General features: G+C 39.5%; 1 protein-coding gene across 2 annotated transcripts in view; it reads left to right on the forward strand.

Moving 5' to 3' along the window:
* peak1 (pseudopodium-enriched atypical kinase 1) overlaps nt 1–20,664 on the forward strand; it is a 112,906-nt gene that overhangs the window by 64,086 nt on the left and 28,156 nt on the right. The window contains exon 1 of one of the 2 annotated variants that reach the window (XM_008290650.1): nt 7,685–7,695. The exons of the other annotated variant lie outside the window; for it this stretch is intronic. The gene's annotated coding sequence lies outside the window, so the exon portion shown is untranslated. Of the gene's footprint in view, nt 1–7,684; nt 7,696–20,664 lie in introns of those variants that run through there. 2 annotated transcript variants of the gene reach the window in all.

The following is a 20,664-nucleotide window of genomic DNA, read 5'->3' on the forward strand; positions in this document are numbered from 1 at the left end:
AAAAAAATTCTGACAAATAGCTGAGATTTGAAATAAAGTTTTGCAGCTGAGTTTTTGATCATTCTTAATACTCCTTGAAGAAATGGATCCATGTGGTAATAATGCTGAAATTCGCTTTTTCATGCTTCTACTACATGTAGTGGCATTAAACACTCGCTGGCAGCAACGAGCAGGAAATGTGTGAGTTTTTTATTTTTATTTCTTCTATTTTAATGAGACCCATCAGCGTTTTTCACACACATGCACCAACTCAAACAGTTTCGGGCTGCTGGGCGGAAGCAAGGTGGATGAAACGCTTGTTCAGGCAAAGGCAGAGGTGTTGTACCTTGTGTAAGCCGCTGTGCAAAGCATACATAGGCTCTTCTTTTCAAAGCTTTTGACCCAAAGGCTTCTTCTTGCCTTTGTCCCCCATGCATTTCATCTGGAAGCGATAGTGGCGTAGGATGGCTTCTCTCCCACCGCCTCTGCCTTCTCCAGCATCCATTAGTTTTTTGCTGCTGTTGGTTTGTTTTTGCACTCGGCAGTTAAGAGCAGATACGGTGTTGGGTTCAGTGTAATTGGAGGATGTGGTATTATCTTTCAAGCTCTTGATGCCAGCGGTATTTTCTTGGCCCACCTCTCTTTTCACCTTCCTCTAAGATACTAAAAAGTATGATTGCTCAGGTTGTGAAATTGACAGATGCATGTCTCTCCAAAACTAGTTGCTGGAAAATGCTGCAAACAATGGAGTGGTAGATTTGTTGTAATTATTCTGTTATAAATACTTTTCTAGCTCCCAGAATTTTGTATGACCCTTATGTAATAACAAGCTATGCCAGTATATGGAACTTAATCTTTGATGTGAAACGAAAACTGATTAGAAGTGCATTGACTTTCATTATCTCCTTTACCTTCCCCTTTTGTTTTTTTTTTACACCAAAGACTGCAACATTCGGGAATAAACTCTGTGATTTCACATAGCACAGAAAGGCAGCTGTGAATGCTTTCCAAACTGGAGCCAGATTTTTGGATTAGCGTAGCCATTCTCCAAAGAGCACAGTTAGCAGGCAGAGAAACAGACAAAGCCATGGTTAAATCATTAGTGAAATAAGCCTGTCCCCCATTACCATCAGCCGAACACAGTCCAAAACCAGCATGGGAAAAGGAGGAGAATTTCTTCACTCGCAGAAACACTGTTTCTTTTTATTGGTGGTAATTGGGAACCGTTATCAAATCTGTTCCCCCCTTCTCATTTTCCCAGAGTTGAGCACTGTAGCAGAAGCAGGCGATTGTTCTTTGAAGAAAGTAGGACAAGTTTTTCCAGCAGCTTCAATTTTGTCTTGGGGCTGTTTCTCTCTTTTGTATCCTCGTATATATTCAACCTATATGTTCCCATGCCCGTATTCCAAGAAGAGCAATTAAAGTCTGGATAGGCTAGTATTGGATGTATATGTGTGAAGAGTGACAGTTTTTGGGCTGTATTGCATTTTTAAACGTACGCCACATCTTTACATTTTCTTACTGCGTATATGTGCATTTTTAAATAGTGAAAATTGTCTAAACAAAGTTGTAATTGTTTGTTTTTTAATCATTAGTTAGTTGTTTGCTAGAGAGAAGCAGCATAAAAGGTGTAATGACTGTACATTATTAAGCCAAAGTATTGTTCAGCTTTAGTACAAAGACAAACAGACAATTAAATCAAGTACCTGCATTGTGCAGATTTTCAAAGCAAGTTATAGTCATTTATACAATTTTTTAAAGTAAGAAAACTTGTAAATCTCTCTCTGCCTTTCTTATGGTTTGTATAGAAAGCTAAGAATTTGAGATAACGGCTGCCAAAAAGAACTTTAAACTTCATACAAAGTATGAAAATCATTAATGCAACAGAAGTTATCACCGGAAGTGATCACGCCGCCTGCCTTGCCTCAAAAGAAAACCTGTGCTAGCGCGAGAAACTATTGCCGGCATTTTGGGGATGTGGGTGTGTGATGTTACAGTCTTGAAGGCAAAAAGAATTTTCTGTGATCCCAACTGATTACTGTTCACTGCACCCCCACTGGCGCTGCAGGAATATTCAGCTCTCAGTGTGATGCTTCCTGGTGCCAAACAAGCCTCTGTTCCTCAGAGTAAAGGGAGTGGAAGCTGAGGGGGGGGGGAGATATGTTAGTCAGGGGGGAGAAAACCTTCATGAGCTCTCCACAGTCATCACCACCCTGCCCCTGGCTAATCACTGTGTCAGTTTTACACCCGAGTGTGGAGAGTGCGAGTGAGTATGAAAGAGAGTGTGTGTGTGTGTGTGTGTGTGTTGGTGTGGGTGAAAGAGAGAAGATAAAACTGTGAGAGAGAGAGAGAAAAAAATCTTACGATGACATGCTTGTTATTTATAGCCCTACGACTGGATTCTGCATTAATATAAACCTGCTACAGTGCCGCAGTTGTGTGCGAAGTAATTCAGGGTTTGGATGTTTATGTTTTGTATGTGCGCATTTACTTTTTTGGGGGTTTTTTTTGTCCCCATGTCTGCCACAGTAAAACAGGAGCAAAACATCTTCCATGTTTTATTTCTGTCGAGTCTCAAGTTGTATGGAAGCGTTTATTAAACATTCCCAGAGAAACATGGCTCACGTTTGACCATGACAGTTAAACGCCAGCGGGTTTCACGTTGAGCAACGTCTAGATCTGTTCTACCAGTGTCCTTCTGGCTGTTTTCTTTGTAGTATGTTTAAGTGTTCTTTTTGTGTCCGCTCTAGTTTTGCTAGCGAGGAGAATTTCCAGGGAAGTGTTATGAATGGAGAAAAAAAATAAAAACGTACCATATCATTGAATTTGCACATGACTTTGGACAGCTGAGTTTCTCCTCTCTAAAAGCTAAGAAGCACCAAGCCAAGTAGCTAATCTGTGACAATATCACGTTGCACATTTTTACCTGCTCTGGTGACAAGGACACTGAGGCAGCATGTGCACTGATTTTCCTGGAAGAACATGTTGTTCATGCTCAGAATTCATGTGATCGGGTAGAAGTTATGCAAATATAAATGTGAGTAGAGAAAAATATCTCCACTAAAGCTGCTTTTCACTGGAACGTGTTTAAGGACATCAGTTGTTACTATTAGTTTGTATAAATTGAAAAATGGAGGATTTTTGAATGCAGTCATTCAGGCAAGTAGTTATATGTCTTTACTCAGCCCTCAATATTAGCATCAGGTATACAGATAGTGTAATATGAATTTGTTTAACAAGGCAGGTTTAAAATGTCGTTCTGCTTTAGATGCACACAATGTTTAACAAGGTTACCAATCGTTATTTTAAGTGTGCAGCTACAGTATGTATTGTTTAAAATACGGTATATTAGAAGACTTTTACCGTGTATCTTGAGGCTGAGCATCATATATTATACATCTGTATGTACATAGTAACTCCCTACACTCCAGCTTTCCCCAGACATCCTCTGTCTTTTACTAGCACACATTACATAATGAATCTCACTCTGAGCAGTTATCACATTTTCCAAATGGCCAATATTTATTTTTGGAAAGAAGCTCTTTTTATTTGTATTTCTTTGGAGTGTGTGTCATTAAATCTGCCTGTTCTTTTTGTCTGTATTATACACTCCCACACATCTGGCTATGTCTGCTGGTGTTTGTCTGGAGGCCAACGGGTTGGTCTCCCCAGGGACCTGCACTGGCTCTATCCCAGGCCAGACTGCAGCAACTCTCCCAGAGCTTGCACAATACCAAACACTACACTGGAATGCTGTTTCCTTCTTGTTTCCCTCCACCTTTTTTTTCTTTTTTTTTTTGGTTTTGCTCTCTCTCACTCACTCTTTGTCGTTGAGTTTCTACACCAACTCACTCTGTTGCCCTAATGGTCTCAGGTGGTGTTTTAAGTAATGCCTGCCCATAGACTACAATTGCCAGCAGATAAAATTATTATTATTATTATTATTATTATTATTATTATTATTATTATTATTATTATACATTTTTACCCATCTTGTTTGCATGCAATATACTCAGAAACTCAGTTGTCAGCCTTCAGGCTGCAGAGAGTTAGATAACCTCTGAAGATTTAATACAGTGTGCCTTCTGACAGTCTTCACCCTTAGGGAGAAGTGTCAGATTTTTATTATTTTTCGCTTCGCTTAAAGGTTAAAAATAGGTGAGGAAAATGAGATGTGACACATACACACATTGCTACATGTGCAGGTGTGCTTTAATCCGAAAACATTAATGTTCATGCGTTTTTGTGTTTGCCGTTTTAGTTGACCTTGCCTTACTAAAAAAAGACAAAAGCGCTCGGTAAGCTGAGGGAAAATGACCCACAGCTTGGATCTCCACTGGCTACACTGAAGCTAAACTGCATCAACAACTGAGACAGTTGGAGCTGCCAAGGGATAATGACTGAGCCTCAGTGCTGCAGTGAGCACATTGTTTTGACAGTATCATCTGGTTTCGCATTGGCTGTTACAAGTCAAATCTGTCAGTGAATCAGCTACGGGAGGTGAGCTTATAATGAGGAGATTTGGTTGTCACATTACTCATTGCTGTCTGTCAACATGACTACCAAAAGGGCTTGTGCAGCCCATATTTTTTAGTTTATTTACTCTGGAAAGACATGAGACTTAAAGGAACCACAGAGGAGTTGTAGTAAATGTCGCAGCTAAAATATGTGCCCAAGTGACTGAGTTTGCCCACTGCATGTCCTTATGGATCCGCTCAATACAGTTGTGAGTGAAAGAGGAGTTTTGATTACACAATGCATTCTCTCTGCTGCATGCATTACATGTATTGTGTTGAGGAGTACAGGCCAACCCCACCATTCATTTAAAGCTCACATTTAGCTTTCACACATGGAAACAACCGTCTGTTCTTCCAACATTAAATCGACATTAGCGTTTGTGGGGGCTCGAAGCTCATCGGTTGTTTGCGATGCATTCCCCTGTTGGATTAAAAGCATGACAGTTGTAATCTTTCCTCACTTTCACACCATGGCATCAGACTTGCAAAGAAGAGAATGTCATGTTGACACACATCGTTGTTTTGTCATGTTTCTGGTGCTTTGTGACTGTCCCAAGAGCTTGATATACCGTTATACAGAGACCAGCTGCTGCACAAACACACACAGACACACACACGGAACCAGCTAGAAAATACACTCAAGCTCATGAATCCTGCTACCCTTCATACACATGGAGAGCCAGCCATCTAACCACTTAGTTCATCACATTGGATTCAGTCCATTACACTCAGTCCATCTTGTGTTTCATCAATATGGATGAGCCCTTGATGCAACATGAACGCTGTAAAGGCAAATCACCGATGTAAAGCATGTCTCAAGCATGTTTAAGTCTGTCTTAATTATCATAGCATATTATTAATGTTTTATATCATTCGGTGATGGATGTTTAGGCTTTAGTCCATGTGTCTTGAGAGTCATACTGGTTTGGCTGTGTAAAAATCTGTTTGTTTGTTTTTTTGTTTTTTTTTTGCTAATCTCATCTACAAAAGTGAGGTTTTTCTGTATTTAATTTGACAACAGCACACGGAACACTATTACACATAGCACGCTCTTTCTTTCTTGTTTCGTGTTGCTGTCACACCCTTTCTGTCCTTTTTTTGTACGCGGCTGCCGCTGTTTGTCTGTGTTGCATGCATGGGTTTATGAATGGCTGTTGCACAACACTGGCGTTTTTCTTGTGCCGTGGATGTAGTATTTTTTTTATTTTATGAAGCTGTTTCTGATATATAAGTTTCTTTTTCTGGGGTGTTATAGTGAGACTTTCATTGTTCATAGCTAACTGTGGTAAGACTGTTTCTTGACTGTCACGTTTATCAGAATTGAAACACCAGGTCATATAGTTTGCAACATTACAGAAACGTACAAAGAAAGACTCTCATAGGATGTTAACTTCTCTGCAAGTATTTCAAACCAGCTACGAAAAGCAGAAACAGTGCAGATAAACTTAAGTTCTCTGCATCTCATTTTCACCTCCTTTGTCTCGTCTGGCTTCCACGGTGGTCTGCATGTTGTCAGCTCGGTGACTTGTTTGGATTGTGAAATTAGCTCTCAGGAAATTGTGTAGATTACATACCATGTCACTCACTAACACTCATTTGTTGGTACATTCTGTAATTCCCATAGCGAAGATTGTGGTTGTGCTTTGTTTTACTTTACTTGTTGCTTCCTGTGTCTTCAGTTGTGCGTGTTTTCTTCCAGACTGTTTTTCCTCCCCGCAGGTCACCTTAGCTATAATTGTATGATTTACCACTGTATTGATATTTAACTAAATCTTGTCCTTCAGACGCATTTATCTCTAAAACTAATACATCTTAATTGCAAACTTTCTGCTTGTTATGGTTGGCCATTAATTCGTTGCATAGAACGTCCCTGTTTTTAATGGGATTCACCACTCGCTGTGACAATCCATCTTTTGATCCCGCTGGCCTTGCTGAAATCAATACTTGTGAACATAGGCATCTCTCTCATAAAGACAAAAAATATGACCCAGTGAGTCTAATTGTTGATGCCACCCTGGAAGATGATACGTCTTTATTTTAGCTATTACTACCAAAAGAGAAACACTCACGGCTGATTTTCAACAGTTAAAAAAAAAAAAGAGATGAAACTGTTTACTTTATTCTCGCTGCGAAGGTCATTCAAGCCTCAGTCGGAGTTCTCTAAAATTGCTGGCTTTTCACTTGGCTTCATGTTCTGCACTGTAATGCTTTTGTTTTAGTTACAGGATTCACATGCATTTCTGTGTCCCTCTCCACCTTGATGCTGTTTTATTAAAGAAAAGTTACAAAGCTGAGAGGACTTTTCACTTTCATTTTAAATAGAATGTTCAGTCCATTGAAGCTCTACATCACTTCTAAATGCCAGAACGTGTTTTATGTCAGCTGAATAGTTGATTCTGCTCAAAACACAAGTTCAATTGAGCAGCTAATGAGAGCCCTGCGAGTGGAAAAGCTCCTTCAAGCTGAAGTGGCTTACAGCAGAATCATTTTGGCAGCACGTCTCGGTGGACACAAACTGAAATTCGGTCGAAATTGGGAATTATGTAGAACAAGTCAGCTATGACGCGGAGTTGGCTTGCTTCTGAAATTGAAACTGGTTGGCATGTACCTCCATGTGCATGCGCATACACACTCACACGTAGCTCAGTAAATATTTGCCACACAAGTGACTTCAGTCCACATTCTTGGTTCGGCGCTGGATTCAGATTTTTCTTATGCAAAGACAGTTACAGTGAAACAGACTTGCTACATACCATTAGCACCCATGACTAAGTGAAGAGATTAGTCATTGACACCACTAACTGTACTTTAAGGAGAAAAAGCTTGAATAGCTGGGGGAGATGCTTCAAGGTCATCACTTTAAATCCCTGGATGAGCTGAGAAAATCTTAGGAAAGGAGGCAATAAGTGCAGCCTACACTTCATTTACTGCTGTCAGAGCGCCCTTCACCAAAGTGCTGAACTGCTGCTCAGGGCCTTGAGTTTTACTAGTTTTGCTCCCAGCTGTGGCTGTGTTCATTATCCCTTGCGATGACCAGCCAAAATGATTTATACAAAGACCAAGGAAAGCATATCAGTTTATGTAACCACACGTAGATACAGCAGTATCAGTGTATATGTCAACTAATAGATAAGAAGAAACTGGAGTACATGAATGCCAAATGTTTGAGCTAGTTTTAAAGCAGTGTTTTCATTGCAATGTTTGAAAAGAACTTTTTTCCCCAAACATTCCTTTACATTTTTAAGTGTTTTTACAACATTACATTACTTTATTACATTTACTAGGTTGATGTCTTCATCGAGAGCAAATTATACCAGGCACAGAATCAGGACTTTTGGACCGATTTACGTCCATGTCACACCTCCTGACAAGTGGGGAGATTGGTCGCATACTTGTAGGGACTGCCTTGATGACATCAAACATGTTTAAGATTTAGGAGTTATCGTGATATTACATTACATTACATTAAACACTAGTGCCAGCAGTCGCCGATGTTGTCGCTAAGCAATGCTAAACGTTCTAGTCCTTAAGGCCAACATTAACTAACCTGATCAAGTTCAGATCTGTTCAGTGTCATTTAATATTTATTGTCTCTTTCCATTTTTCTAGTTAATGGATAATTTAAGTATGGTAGATTAGCTGTGGTACCTGTAAGTAGCTCTTGCTATCTAATACAGTAGTGATCTGAGGTTGGCCAGCAGAGTGCATAGTCAGACTTTAGCTAGTAAAGGAACACCGTGATAAAAACTCCTATAAGGCGTACTGACCGCAGGCCAGTGAACAAGCGCTAATTTAAATTTTTTAAATGTACATTTTGTCTTAATTCATAGTTTCCAATGTTGCTTCTGAACAGTTGTATGTAATCAGGGAGTAGCTTGTTTACTTTGAACATTAACGTCCCTTATCGACATCTCTTGCTGAGTTTATATTCCCAACCGTTTTTTTCTTTATTTTTTTTCCCACTGCAAAGTAATATTAGCATTACAGCAAGATGTTGCACCACAGTCTACTTATTGTAAGCGTCTGCTTTTCCATGAGGTCACATGATGTGATTCACAGCTTCCTGATTGCTCCCTCTGGCACAGTAATCATGATAATATATTGTAGTGTGTAATGTGGGATTCTTGTCCAATTTTGTAGTGTGTGCATATCTGAGATAAGATGAAGTTTCTCCTTATAGTGTGATGCAACTGAGTTCAGAATCTGTGAGGATTTTAAAACTCCTGTGGTCTGAGCCTGGCCTTAAGTTGCTTTAACATGCAATATGAGCAATTTGAGGTTCATGATCTCCCATCAGGATGCTTTAGCATGTGGCCAAGAGGAGCCAAGGACTAAATCACTAATGTTAAGACAAATGGCCACTATACTTTTGGTGTAGGGTTGTCTTTGACTAGGTTATTAATGTTTTTTATTTTAAAATGTCCTAATTTAAAGTGTTTTTGAATGTTTCTTAACGTTGCTTTGGTCGTGAATGGGATCTGCTGTATGTACACTAGTGGATTGGAAACATAATGAAAAACTGTCACAAAAAGTAAGCACCTGCTTCTTTCAAAATGGAAAAATATTTTATAATGTTTTTTATCATTGTAGTTGGCTGGTTGATGGACTCCACATAGCATGAGGACTCATAAAAAGCAGCATTGGTTAACTGCTGCATCACTTACAATAATGCAACGTGTGCTTCTTGGCCCATTTTCATTCTATCCCAAATAACATATTGAAAGCTTCTGATATGATGGTGAATTCCTTTTTAAAGAACTTGTGGTAGCTGACACTGGCTTACTGTCGCCTTAACAAACAACAGTGTACACAGCTTTCTCCCACTTCCCGACTTCTTGGTCGGCAGCTCCGTTTCTATTTCATATCTATTCTGCTCTTGTCTATCCCGCTGCCACGGCTGTCTTATCATTCAAGCCCTCTGCCATGAAGCGGCAGAAAATCCCATATCCCATCTCCTCATGGCTTCAGCTTTCAGCCTCAGTTATTCCACTATTATGTACCAGGCTCAGCGAGCTCCCACTCTCTCTCAATGGACGTGCTCTGGGTGGGAAATGAGCTTCTGTCCCCAACATACTGACATTTCTCAGGGGAAAAACATTGCCTCTCTGTGGAGAGGTAAGTGTAGTGGAACCTGATTTGAAATTTTAACGTCAGCTTGTGGTTTTGATGCGTCTCTTCTTTACATCTTAATCTCTCCCATCTCTTTTTCTTTGCTCTCCATCTCTTTCCATGTTTCACAGTCTTCCTCTATGCATTGGCACTGTGTGTCTCAGTATCCTCAGATCAAGGTTTTTTGTCTTCTTCTTCCACTCAATAGCTTGTCCCCTGTGCAAATGCTGTCCTTTAAATGTCACCAGGAATTCACATGCCTCGCATAGATAAAACTATGTGAGATGGATCCTTACATTCGTGTAGTTGACAGCTTTTTGTCTCTTATTGTCAGTCACATTGTGCTTTGCTGATGAATTACTAAACCTCCTGATATGTTGAGTTTGAAATTCAAACTACGGGTTTGGATGCCTTAAATCTGTGAAGCTTTTGGAGAATCTGGAATAAAAGTAATATATTGTTGATTTTTTTATTTTTTTTTGATCAGTGCCAGTGCTTGGCATTAAAAGTGTTTGCTGTAAGCACCGGTGAAGGTGAGAAAACAGTTGTGGGTAAAACACTATATGCTTCATAATGACTACAAATCCCCAGTGAAAGACGGCAAGTCCCCAAAGGGAAGTACAGATCAGTAATTAATCTAATGAACATGAATGGTATATGGTGTCCATAATAGTAAAGGTAAAGAGAGAAAAATGGCCACTGAGTAATTGCCTACTCATGCTGTTGCTTTTTCAAAAAGCTTGAAAAGTGCAGTTGACTTTGCTCCACTTGTCTCTGGTGCATCCACTGCCTCACTGTGGTAGCAGGTGAGCCCTCAGATGTGTTATTGCTGTAGAGTCAAGCTTGATTTACAACACAACGTTAATTCTGCACCATATGTATAGCGTAGCCACATACCCTACATTGTGTCCTATGCTGTGGCCTGACATGTACCTCAATGTGCATGCAGACTGTAATAACTGTGATTGGGTCTAAAATACAATATGTAGTATGTATTTGTATCTGGCCTGCTCAAAATGCAAAGCTACAACACCGGTGACCATTTTCTGTTACCTCATTTTCATCTCTACCAATCCATGCACAGACTCATTTGGTTCAGACTTCTTGTCTCTCTTCAGTTTTGAAGTGTTCTCGGTAAAAATAACGGTTGTTAAACATTTATTCTCCTCAACTCCAACATGAGCTGCTTCTTGATTGTTTCATGTACAAGAAGAAAGTCAACACAGTGTCATAGGAACCACACCTCTAACTAGCAATTTGATGGTGTAATTGCAGAGTGACACAAACACACCAGTGCACAAGTATACATGTGTCGGCTCTGATAGAGTCTAGTAGATTCCACGCAGGAGCACAAATCAAGCTTTCGGTGGTCTTTTCATACAGACAGCGCAAGTCATTACAGCTTAAAAATTTGATGTTCTCCCAAGTTTTAACAAGTGTTTTTAAACTTTGAATAAATGTGATTGCCCTGCTGCTGACAACGACTGCATTACGCTAACCCCAGCTTGTACAGTCAGTTAACACTTATGTAGTGTGAAGAAAATTGAAGAAACATTATTCAAAATTAGCAAAAAATGTCCTTGTGTCTTCTTTGTTGTTTGTTATCTGGACTCTGAGTCTGTAATAAAGTTTGACTGATTCATCTATTTTATATATAGTCTCTTCAGACAATGTTTTTTTTTTTTTTTTGGTTGTAGAACCAACTAAACAGCTAAAACAGTAAACGTAAGTTCCAGTTAAAGTGCAGCTGCTGTTTAACTGTTTTTTTTTTTTTTTTTTTGTAGAACCAACTAAACAGCTAAAACAGTAAACGTAAGTTCCAGTTAAAGTGCAGCTGCTGTTTAACTGTGCCAGTAGTGACTACTACTGGCAGCAGAACAATAGACTAAAGCTAAGTGTTGGTGGAATAATAATAGTTTGTCCTTCTCATCTGTATTGCTTTTTAGTTGTCTCACTGAAACATGACACCGTGTTGGCACTGAAAAAGAGCTTTGTCTGGAAACAGGACATTGCTCCAGTATCACAGAGTCACAGACCTGGATAGTTCCATGGTCTTTGAATGTCACATTGTGGACCAAAAACCTTACCTGTCCAGTAGTTCCCAGTATATAAACATGATTTTCCTTTATGTAGACCATGAAGCTCTGTATTTCCAAACCCAAAGCTAATTGTGACATTGTAGTGCTGTTTATACAAAAAGGGATAAATGAACAAACACTAAATCTGGCTTTTTTAGTTATAGCCAGCAATAAAAAGTAACTTTGTAAGTATACAGTGACTTCATTATACAATCAATGGATCATTTGACCAAACATTGCAGAGTCCTCCCAACACCCAGATTCACCTCCAACAACCTCCTTGTGGTGACAAATACAAGAGTCACTGCTGCTGTACTACTACTATCATGGTGACGTTGGGTTTCAGTGCATATATGATTTTTGAAGTGGACGTGTTCGAGCCAGAGAGTGTGTTAAATTGCTCTTTAAAGATAAAGAGAAGTTACCTTCCTCTTGCTGTCTCTCCTACTCAGCAGTTCACATTCAGACCACACTTGCGCACTCTCGCCTTGTCTCTTCCAGTCATATGTTTCCACCACTCACGCACTCTTGACACACACCTACAGACACCATTATCGAATCCCCTTCTCTCCACCTAGCCAGTCAAACAGCCAGACACTGGTCTCCCTGAGTCAGGATCAATTTAACCATGTGGAAACGGCATAGAGGTGAGGTTGGGGTGGTGGTGGTGTTCCACTCCAGCTGAAATGTGCTGGTTTGCTAAACACACAGTGACGGGCTCACTGTCTGTCTCAGACAGGTCCCAAATGCTTTGTCTTCCTCAGAATGAGTATTTCTCTGGCATGTCAGTTCATTGAGCTATAACTGATGGGGGGAATGATGAGGGAGGCCTCAGGTGTATAGGGTGAATGAAAAAGATGAAAGATGCTGCTGGTATGGGAGTTGAAAAATTGATTTTGAAAAAGTTCTCTCTGTGTAACAATCATTTATAACACTAGTAATTAAAAACACAAACACCATTGTGTTTTAGGATTTTAATATTTGTAATTATGAAAGGAAATTGTCCAAATTCACAAGAGATGTATAGTCTAGTGGTTTGCCAGCCAAGTCATGTTTTGTCATTTCAGATAAGTACAAATATTTTCCCACAGTTAAACTGGGTTGGGATACAATGAAGAAACGTCATAGGTGAAACATACTACTAATACTCACTACTTGACAAGTTATTTCTTTTTTCTTTTCTGTATTTTTGTCAGGGTTAAATGGAGAAGATGAAGTCACACAGAGAGGTTGCCTCTCTAATCCCTTTCCCCATTGCACAGTGATTGCACTCACCTTACTGCTAAGATCAGAGCTGTTTCACTGCATACTAAACTGACTTCTTAAACTGTGTCTTCATTTTTGAAAAGTCACACACAGAGGGGAATGTTTTATGCATTAGCCTCACTGGGTAGCTTTCAGTAAATAAAGTTCTATCCCACCAGTTACTCCTCAGAAGTTATTATTATCCCAGTACAAATCTGGGTCTGACTTGGCAGTCCCATGGGGCTTGTGTCTTGATGGTAGTGGCACCAAGCAGCAGGTGTTGTGTGATATCTCGCCTGGCTCAAAACCAGACAGTGTTTGCTGTTATCAAATCAGGAGCAGATGGTCACAGAGCGTGGGCCAACACTGCATCTCGTATGAACAGCTAACTCTGCACCAGCTACTACAGTCGCAAAAAAAATGCTACTACTGCCCTTAAAACCTCTCCATCTTTTTTTCACTGTCTTTGTTTTTAATGAAGCAAAGCTTTGCTGCTTGGTGTGCTCATCTGTGTGACTAGTTTGTTGTTTCCATGTTTTTGTCATTGAGTGAAAGCCACAAGTGGCACCACTGAAGTTTCAACATTTTTGTGGGTATGAGGTTTTGAATTGTGCATCTAGGCATAGATCTGTGTGTGTGTGTGTGTGTGTGTGTGTGTGTGTGTGTGTGTGTGTGTGTGTGTGTGTGTGTGTGTGTGTGTGTGTGTGTGCGTGTGCGTGTGCGCATCTGTTTCTTTGTGTTGTGAATGTTCAGCATGGCAGCAGCCACAGTTGTCTTCTTACAACTGTGAAATTTCTTTATATTGTCCTGTGGCCTACCCACAAATCAGAATCCCTGACAGCACAGTTGGGAACATTCACTTTCACTGAAAACACAGATAGGGGGGGGGACTTTACAGGGTGGACAAAATAATTAAATAACCACTTGAAGCTTTTCATATATGAAGTAATTACGCCAAGAGGGAAAACATTTAATAGGCTGGCAGAAAACTAATCAGGAACTATTTTGATGTGTGCAGAATTAACATTTATTTGTCTTATATGACAAGTAAATTGATTGTCTTTTGGTTTGGTCACTTGTTAATGTGAGTATGTCTCCTCTGGATTTTGTAGACAAAAAAAAAAATCAACGTGACCAACTAATAAATAATGAAAATCATTCATAGCCGTTACATTTCTGCTATGTTTCTACCAAACAATATAAGACAACTAACAGAGTTACAGAGGCAGTGTTTCCACCAAATGCAGGTGTATCAAACACATGAGATATAAATCTTACCAAAAGTGGCAGTAGGTTCCAAAAATCACTCCTATGTTTGAACTGAACTGCATCATGCATTAATCCAAATCATTTCAAAGGTTGACACACATACACTCATGTACCAAATAGCAGCAATCTAGCAAGATGGTAGCCTTTCTACAAAGTGAAATTTAGGGTTCAGCATCTTGCTCCAGGACACGTGTTGACATGTGGACAGGAAGAACTGAGCATCAGACCATGTTATTCAACCACAGACAAACAGCAGCAAAGCTTTCTGAGGGAGTCTGTGTACGATTTAGCTTAAAAATTTGACAGAGTGCATTTGTCAAAATGAACATATCAGAAGATAGATTTGAGGTTCCTGGGCCAAAGCTTGTTTTCGGTGTTCGCATCTTTGCGATGTACATTTTCTGTCTGACAAGTGTAAAAGCGTTTTTACTGGTAAGGGCTGAGTAAAAACTCTAAGATTCCACTGATTGTGCGTGTGGTCATCTTCTAGCTATTGGTGGCTTCAGTGGTGGTTGTTTGCATAATTTAAGTCTGACAGCCTCCTCTTGAAGTACTGTTTGAAGTAAAACGGGGCAGCAGGGAGACAGATTTACATATCTCAGAGGAGAAAGCAAAAGTGAGAAAAAGCCTGCAGAAAAACGGCCTGAATAAAAAGTGAGTGGGTAGGGACAAGGAGATGGAGAGAGAAGAGAGTGGGAAAATTCTGAGCCAGAGGGAAGAGGACAAACAACAAAGCAAAACTTTGAAAGAGAGAGAATTGGAGGAGGAAGAAACAAAGATGACAAAGAAAAGCATTAGTAAACGGATGAGAGACGAGAGGAGAGGAGGACAGGCATCGGGCCAGCTGAGGTTAACAACAGGGATAATGAGTGCATGCTCTGCAGTGAGGCATCTCCGACCTGACCTTTCATCTTTTGCTGCTACTTTCTCCCGAGTGAAGTGTGCGCATGTTAATGTGTACTCTGTCAGCAGTAGGACACAGACAGCACGAGTATCATTTAATGCTGTTTGGATCAAACACGGAGGCATGCACTTCTCCAAATGTATTCATAGTTCATTAAAATGTTTCTGAAGGGAAAAAGGGACGGCCTTTTCTTGCCATTAAAAGTTACACGCACACACACACACACACACACACACACACACACACACACACACACACACACACTCGCCTAGACACAAATTCATTTCCCTGAATGGTCCTTGTATGTAGAGCTGTACAGTGCATGTGTGCAGCTGAATGCTAAAACCTCATTACTGCTTGTCTCACTTATGCTGTAGGTGACCTCTTGACCAAGAAGAATTAGATGTGTCTTAAAGCAGAGACGTGACACATAGTAGCCATGTTGAGACTTTACGTTTGTGTACTTTAATTTACTGCCCACCAAAAACTCAACTCTGGAACATCTTAAAATGTACAGATACTAATCTGATCATTTTATTTTAATGTGCATTTTATCTTTAGCCATGACCAGCAACACCTGCTTTATGCTGCTGGGAAGAGGAATTCAAATTCTGAACATACTTCTTTTTATTTCGTCTGGTTGTGTGCAGGCTTCTCGTGATGTTTTCTTTCTCAAATTGAACACTGGTCACGATTAGCTAAAGTCTACACAGGTCTCCCAGGTGAGCACTTCCTCCACTGTGAATCTTAGGTAGTGTGAAGGAAGCCTCTGAATTTTTTCCTCATCTATTCATTTCATTGTTGGGCAAGATTTGGTATTTTAAGTAGTGGAGAAAACTGCACATGTTCTTCTCTCTCTAACCTAATATGCAGCAGATCAACACTGGTTGCACAGTAACTGAAAGAGATGGGGCGTATGGCGCATCAGTGATTGATGAAGCTTCCCACTCATTCGTAGGATTTTGATATGTTGATAACCCGTGAGTGCTTTCCGCCTCAAGATAAATATCTTTTAAAAGTCTTCATTGAACCATTAGGAAGCATTTGTGCAGAATGTTCAAGATACAGCCAATAAACAGCCAATTTGGATGCCACTGTTACAGTATTACCACTGTAGATTGTTATAGCACTGCGCTGCACTTCTTCAATTATTATTTTCCAGAATTATCCAAAACTTTAATATCAACATACAAGAATACCGAAGAGGTCATGAGTGTATTTCTGGCCTTTATTGGACTGGGCAAGCAATAGATAGATTACAGTCATATCAATCAGGCCTGCAGGGTGTGGCGCCAGGTGGTTTCGACTAGTGAAATCTACAAACTGTATGCTGACACATATAATTGAAAAACTAAATTTACAAAACAAAATAACTGCAGCACGAGCAGCAGAGCTTCATGCAGAGCTGAGTTAACAAACACGCTTTAGTCCTTCTTATGATTGGTATGTTCCCACACACGCAGTGCTGATCCATGAGCTCCAGCCTCAGACTGGTTTCTCATGGCCCGATTCCAGTTTGGACTGCCAGTTTGAATTTCCTAATGAAATATTAGGTTCTGTTGAACAAATGTAGTGATCAAAATGAAGTTAATACTTCATTAAATGGCATGTTAGACACAGTATTAACAATTTACGTGAGACTGTAACATGATTTTTAAACATACAGATAGGAAGCACTAACCCCTGTCCCTGTTCTCAGGCACACTGAAGATAAATCTGGGCATTTGTTAAGGATCTAGAGATCTTTAGTTCATTTTGATCGGGTACTTTTTGTCTTTCTGAAAACAAATAAATCAAAATTTCCAAAACACAATTATATCTGTAATGGAGAACCATCATTCCTTTATCTCAGACAGTCATCAGTCTTTATACATAAGGGATCCATTTAAGCCGTCGACACTAATGTTTTGGCCTCATCAAATATGCATGAAAGGCAAGTCAGTAATAAACAAAAACAAGACGGAGGAGAATAACTAAGCAGACCGCAATAAGAATGTAGACAAATTATGCACTGCATGTTTTGTGTGCATTTGGGTACCTTCAATAAATAATATTCAATATAAAATCAACTTATGTGTTTAGTGTCAAAGGTTGTTACTCCCATTTAATAGCTTTTAATACTTTTTGACACTGAAGTCAGAGAAAGCAGGAGAAAGGCAGCAGCGATCCAAAGGAAGAGAGAAAATATGTACGGCTGTACCCCGTTGTCCAATATTTGGCGGTGGCTGTCGTGTTAGTGCCACTTCATATCTCTCTAATCAACATCAAAGATGTTGCAGACTGTGGACAGAAGCAAAAACTGGATCAATAAAACAATGTCAATATCATGGAAGAATCCAAACAAAGAATCCCTACCCTTGCACTGACAGTGTTTAGTATTCATGAGGGTTTGTATCGAAACAATTTTATTGTATTGTAATTCATCACATCTCAATTGGATTGCATAATATCTGTTACATAACAAAAGAAACACAAAAATAGCAGTGTATTATTTGGCTGATGGCCATGAGTAGGAACACTTATACTGCAAAAGGCATAACCGCAGATAGAATCATTTTCATGTTGAAACCAAGATGATTACATAAGGAAGAGGGATTGCTTGTATCTCAGAGGTTTTCCCCACTCTTTCTGTGGAGAAGATTTATCATATTTTAATGATGTGGCCAGCACTGTGAGCTGTGTGAACTAAAAATACTGGATGGCATGGTTTATGAAAGGATTGTTGGGCAGATGAGATTGCTAGTGTCCCCAAGTTATAGCTGTCATCCAAGATTAGATGGTATGGTTTCTTGTCAGTTGCAACATGGCACTAATTTTTGCTTTCGGCTTAGTGAGAATCTAAAATATAACTGAGTTTTGTTTACTGGTATGCAGCGTCACATCAGTCCCAACTGCGGAAGGATTGGAAAATGAAATCAAACAACAGAATTTTAATGAGGAGGGCGAGAAAAGTAAAATATGTAGTCACATCCACCACTGGAGAGTTCTGCTAGTGGCATAATGTATGTGGCACATACTGAATATTGGATATTTCCTGATTCTCAGACGCGTGATCAGAAACACGAATGCTTGAAAAGCTGAATTATCTGAGTAGAATGTGCTCTGGGAGTTGCTTTTTATAAATCCATCTAGCTGCTTTGAAGACTGTAAACACAATAAGAAGGCTTTTTTCTTGATTCCCAAAGAAAACTGTTCCCTCTGCCTCCTCATCTGCTGTCTGTCAAGGAAGAATTTTTGTAGTTACAAAGAAAGTCTGCCTGGTGCAGATCTCATCAAAAAAAATTTAAAATTCGGCTTTTTCTCAATGTGCAAAAAGTTATTTAGGTATCAATGTTAACATTACTTTGTTATGCCTTTCTCTGCTGTCAAGCTTTGAAAAGTACATGTGCAGACACACATTTTTAACTTTTTTCTGTTGCATATTGAGGAATTTAGGAGTCTGGATGCTGTCGTTGTAAATACTGTTGCGGACATTTCACAGGAACACACTGGACTTCTCTTGGGCCGTTCTTTCGGTTGTGCATGCAATTTTGAAAGTCTGCCACAGAAATACACAGTGCTTACGTGTCACAGTGCTGACAGGTTTTGAAAAATATTGTTTGAATTACAGTCTGCGTTTCCTGTGAGGTCCAGCCTGTGTGGTGTAACAGGATAAATCTTCTCCCGCCCATTGCGACTCGGTGAGCAAAGTTTGATTCAGGAGTTCCTGCTTTATTGTGTCTGGCCCTGGGCGTTGTCATGGTAACATCCTTCTGTGCAGGATTTGACATCCATGACTCCAAGACTGATTCACCCGTCCCCGATGATATCAGCCCTACAATGAGTCACACCCCAGCTTTTTTTGATGAAATATAGATTTGCTTCAAATTAGAGGTCGAACGATACATTTTTTTCAGGGCCGGTACCAATATCAATTAATAGTAGTCAAGGAGACATATAACTGATATGAGGAACCGATTTGCAGTAAAAAAAAATTTAAAAAAAATTAGAGAGAGAGAGAGAGAGAGAGATGTGGCTGTGTCAGAGCCAAAGTAGCACATTTTGAAGTTAACTTTATTTTATCTGGAATTGGTTTAAAAAATAATAATCGGAAAAATGCGTGGTTTAGGATACCATAATCGGCCAGGTCAGTAATCAGTCAGCCAGCTGTTCAAAGCACACAATGATCAGATGAAAGGCCAAAATATAAACATATATTTACATTATACTACACTTGTTGTATGCTAAACTTTGGTTATTTTTATTCATGCAAAGCCAAACAATTTTGTAGAGTTTGCTTCCCAGTCAGCAATATCTCACACTATCTGACTGTCTGTATGGGCTATTTCCCTCAGACGCACACTATACTCAATGGTGTATTGAAGCCAAATATTGTACAATAATCTTGTGGCAGCCTTTACATGTTGAACTAAATGAGCTGACAAACCCCAGCTAATAGATAAAATATTGCTTGAGCAAAGAATATGGTTGTGTTGGCTGAGGTAGAAAATTCCAAACTATTGATTGGTCTCCATGGAGGAAAGGCAAATTTCTGATATCGTCCAAGAGCATAGTCCAGAGCAGATGCAGGCCTGCAGCACATTGCCCATTAGTTTTTATTATAGATGAAAGCTATGCTTTTTTTCTTCTTTTGGTTGGGACAATAAGCAGCCTCTTGTACAACCCCCGTATTTATTTTATATTCTGTAGATATTTCCAAGTTGATTCCAATAAGCTGGTCAGGAGAGGATGGGTGTGGTGAAGCTTCAGTAGGAACAGTGAATGACTAAAGGAACATTTTTTTTATCTACAAACCTTGTATTTACACAGTCCAGAGCCCTACCTGTATTCATGGTTTAAATCAGGTTTTTGTCATCACCCAGTGTTTTGCACGAGTTCCTTGGCTGACAGTGGAATACATTTTTGAAGTGAACTGAAAAAAACATTGTGTTCATCTTATTAGACCTTCATAGTGAACTCATCTGTGCTGCAAACTTTATATACTTTGAGGCAAAGGGAGCAGGTTCAAAGGAACTAATTTCTTATATAAAGCTGTAGCTACTAATGTGCCTTTCATTGCCTTATTATTTGCATTTCATTCTGACCTAATTTCTTCCTATCCACAAAGTTTTTAATATTTTATGTTTCATCCATAACGTCATATCTTCTGTCCTTGAGGGGACCTGTCCAGAGCAGGCTAGATGTAAAAATAATGTGAAAACTGTGTCAGGTTATGTAACATACCGATTCCTGCGTGATATTAAACAGGGATTCATGTAACAGCTTGATTTTAATTGGTTATTTCAGCAACACACTCCTTATTATCCATGGATTTGATGTTAATGTGGTATCTGAGAGCTTGTTATAATTGGTTATGAGAAATGTGGATGGTCAATCGGGATAAAGCAAATTTAAATGCTAATGGGTTTTCCTTTGTCTTTCCGCCTCCATTAGATTCATGATTTGTATTGAAGGGGGGGCTTAAACTAATTTAACAAGTGTTCCACAAAGATGTTTAATCCCATCTTTCCCTTCTTTGAATATATTTTGCAAATAACTGGGATCTGGTCTGTGTACTGACTGG

This window comes from Stegastes partitus, unplaced genomic scaffold (genome assembly GCF_000690725.1).
Source record: "Stegastes partitus isolate 25-593 unplaced genomic scaffold, Stegastes_partitus-1.0.2 Scaffold689, whole genome shotgun sequence".
NCBI lineage: Eukaryota > Metazoa > Chordata > Actinopteri > Pomacentridae > Stegastes > Stegastes partitus.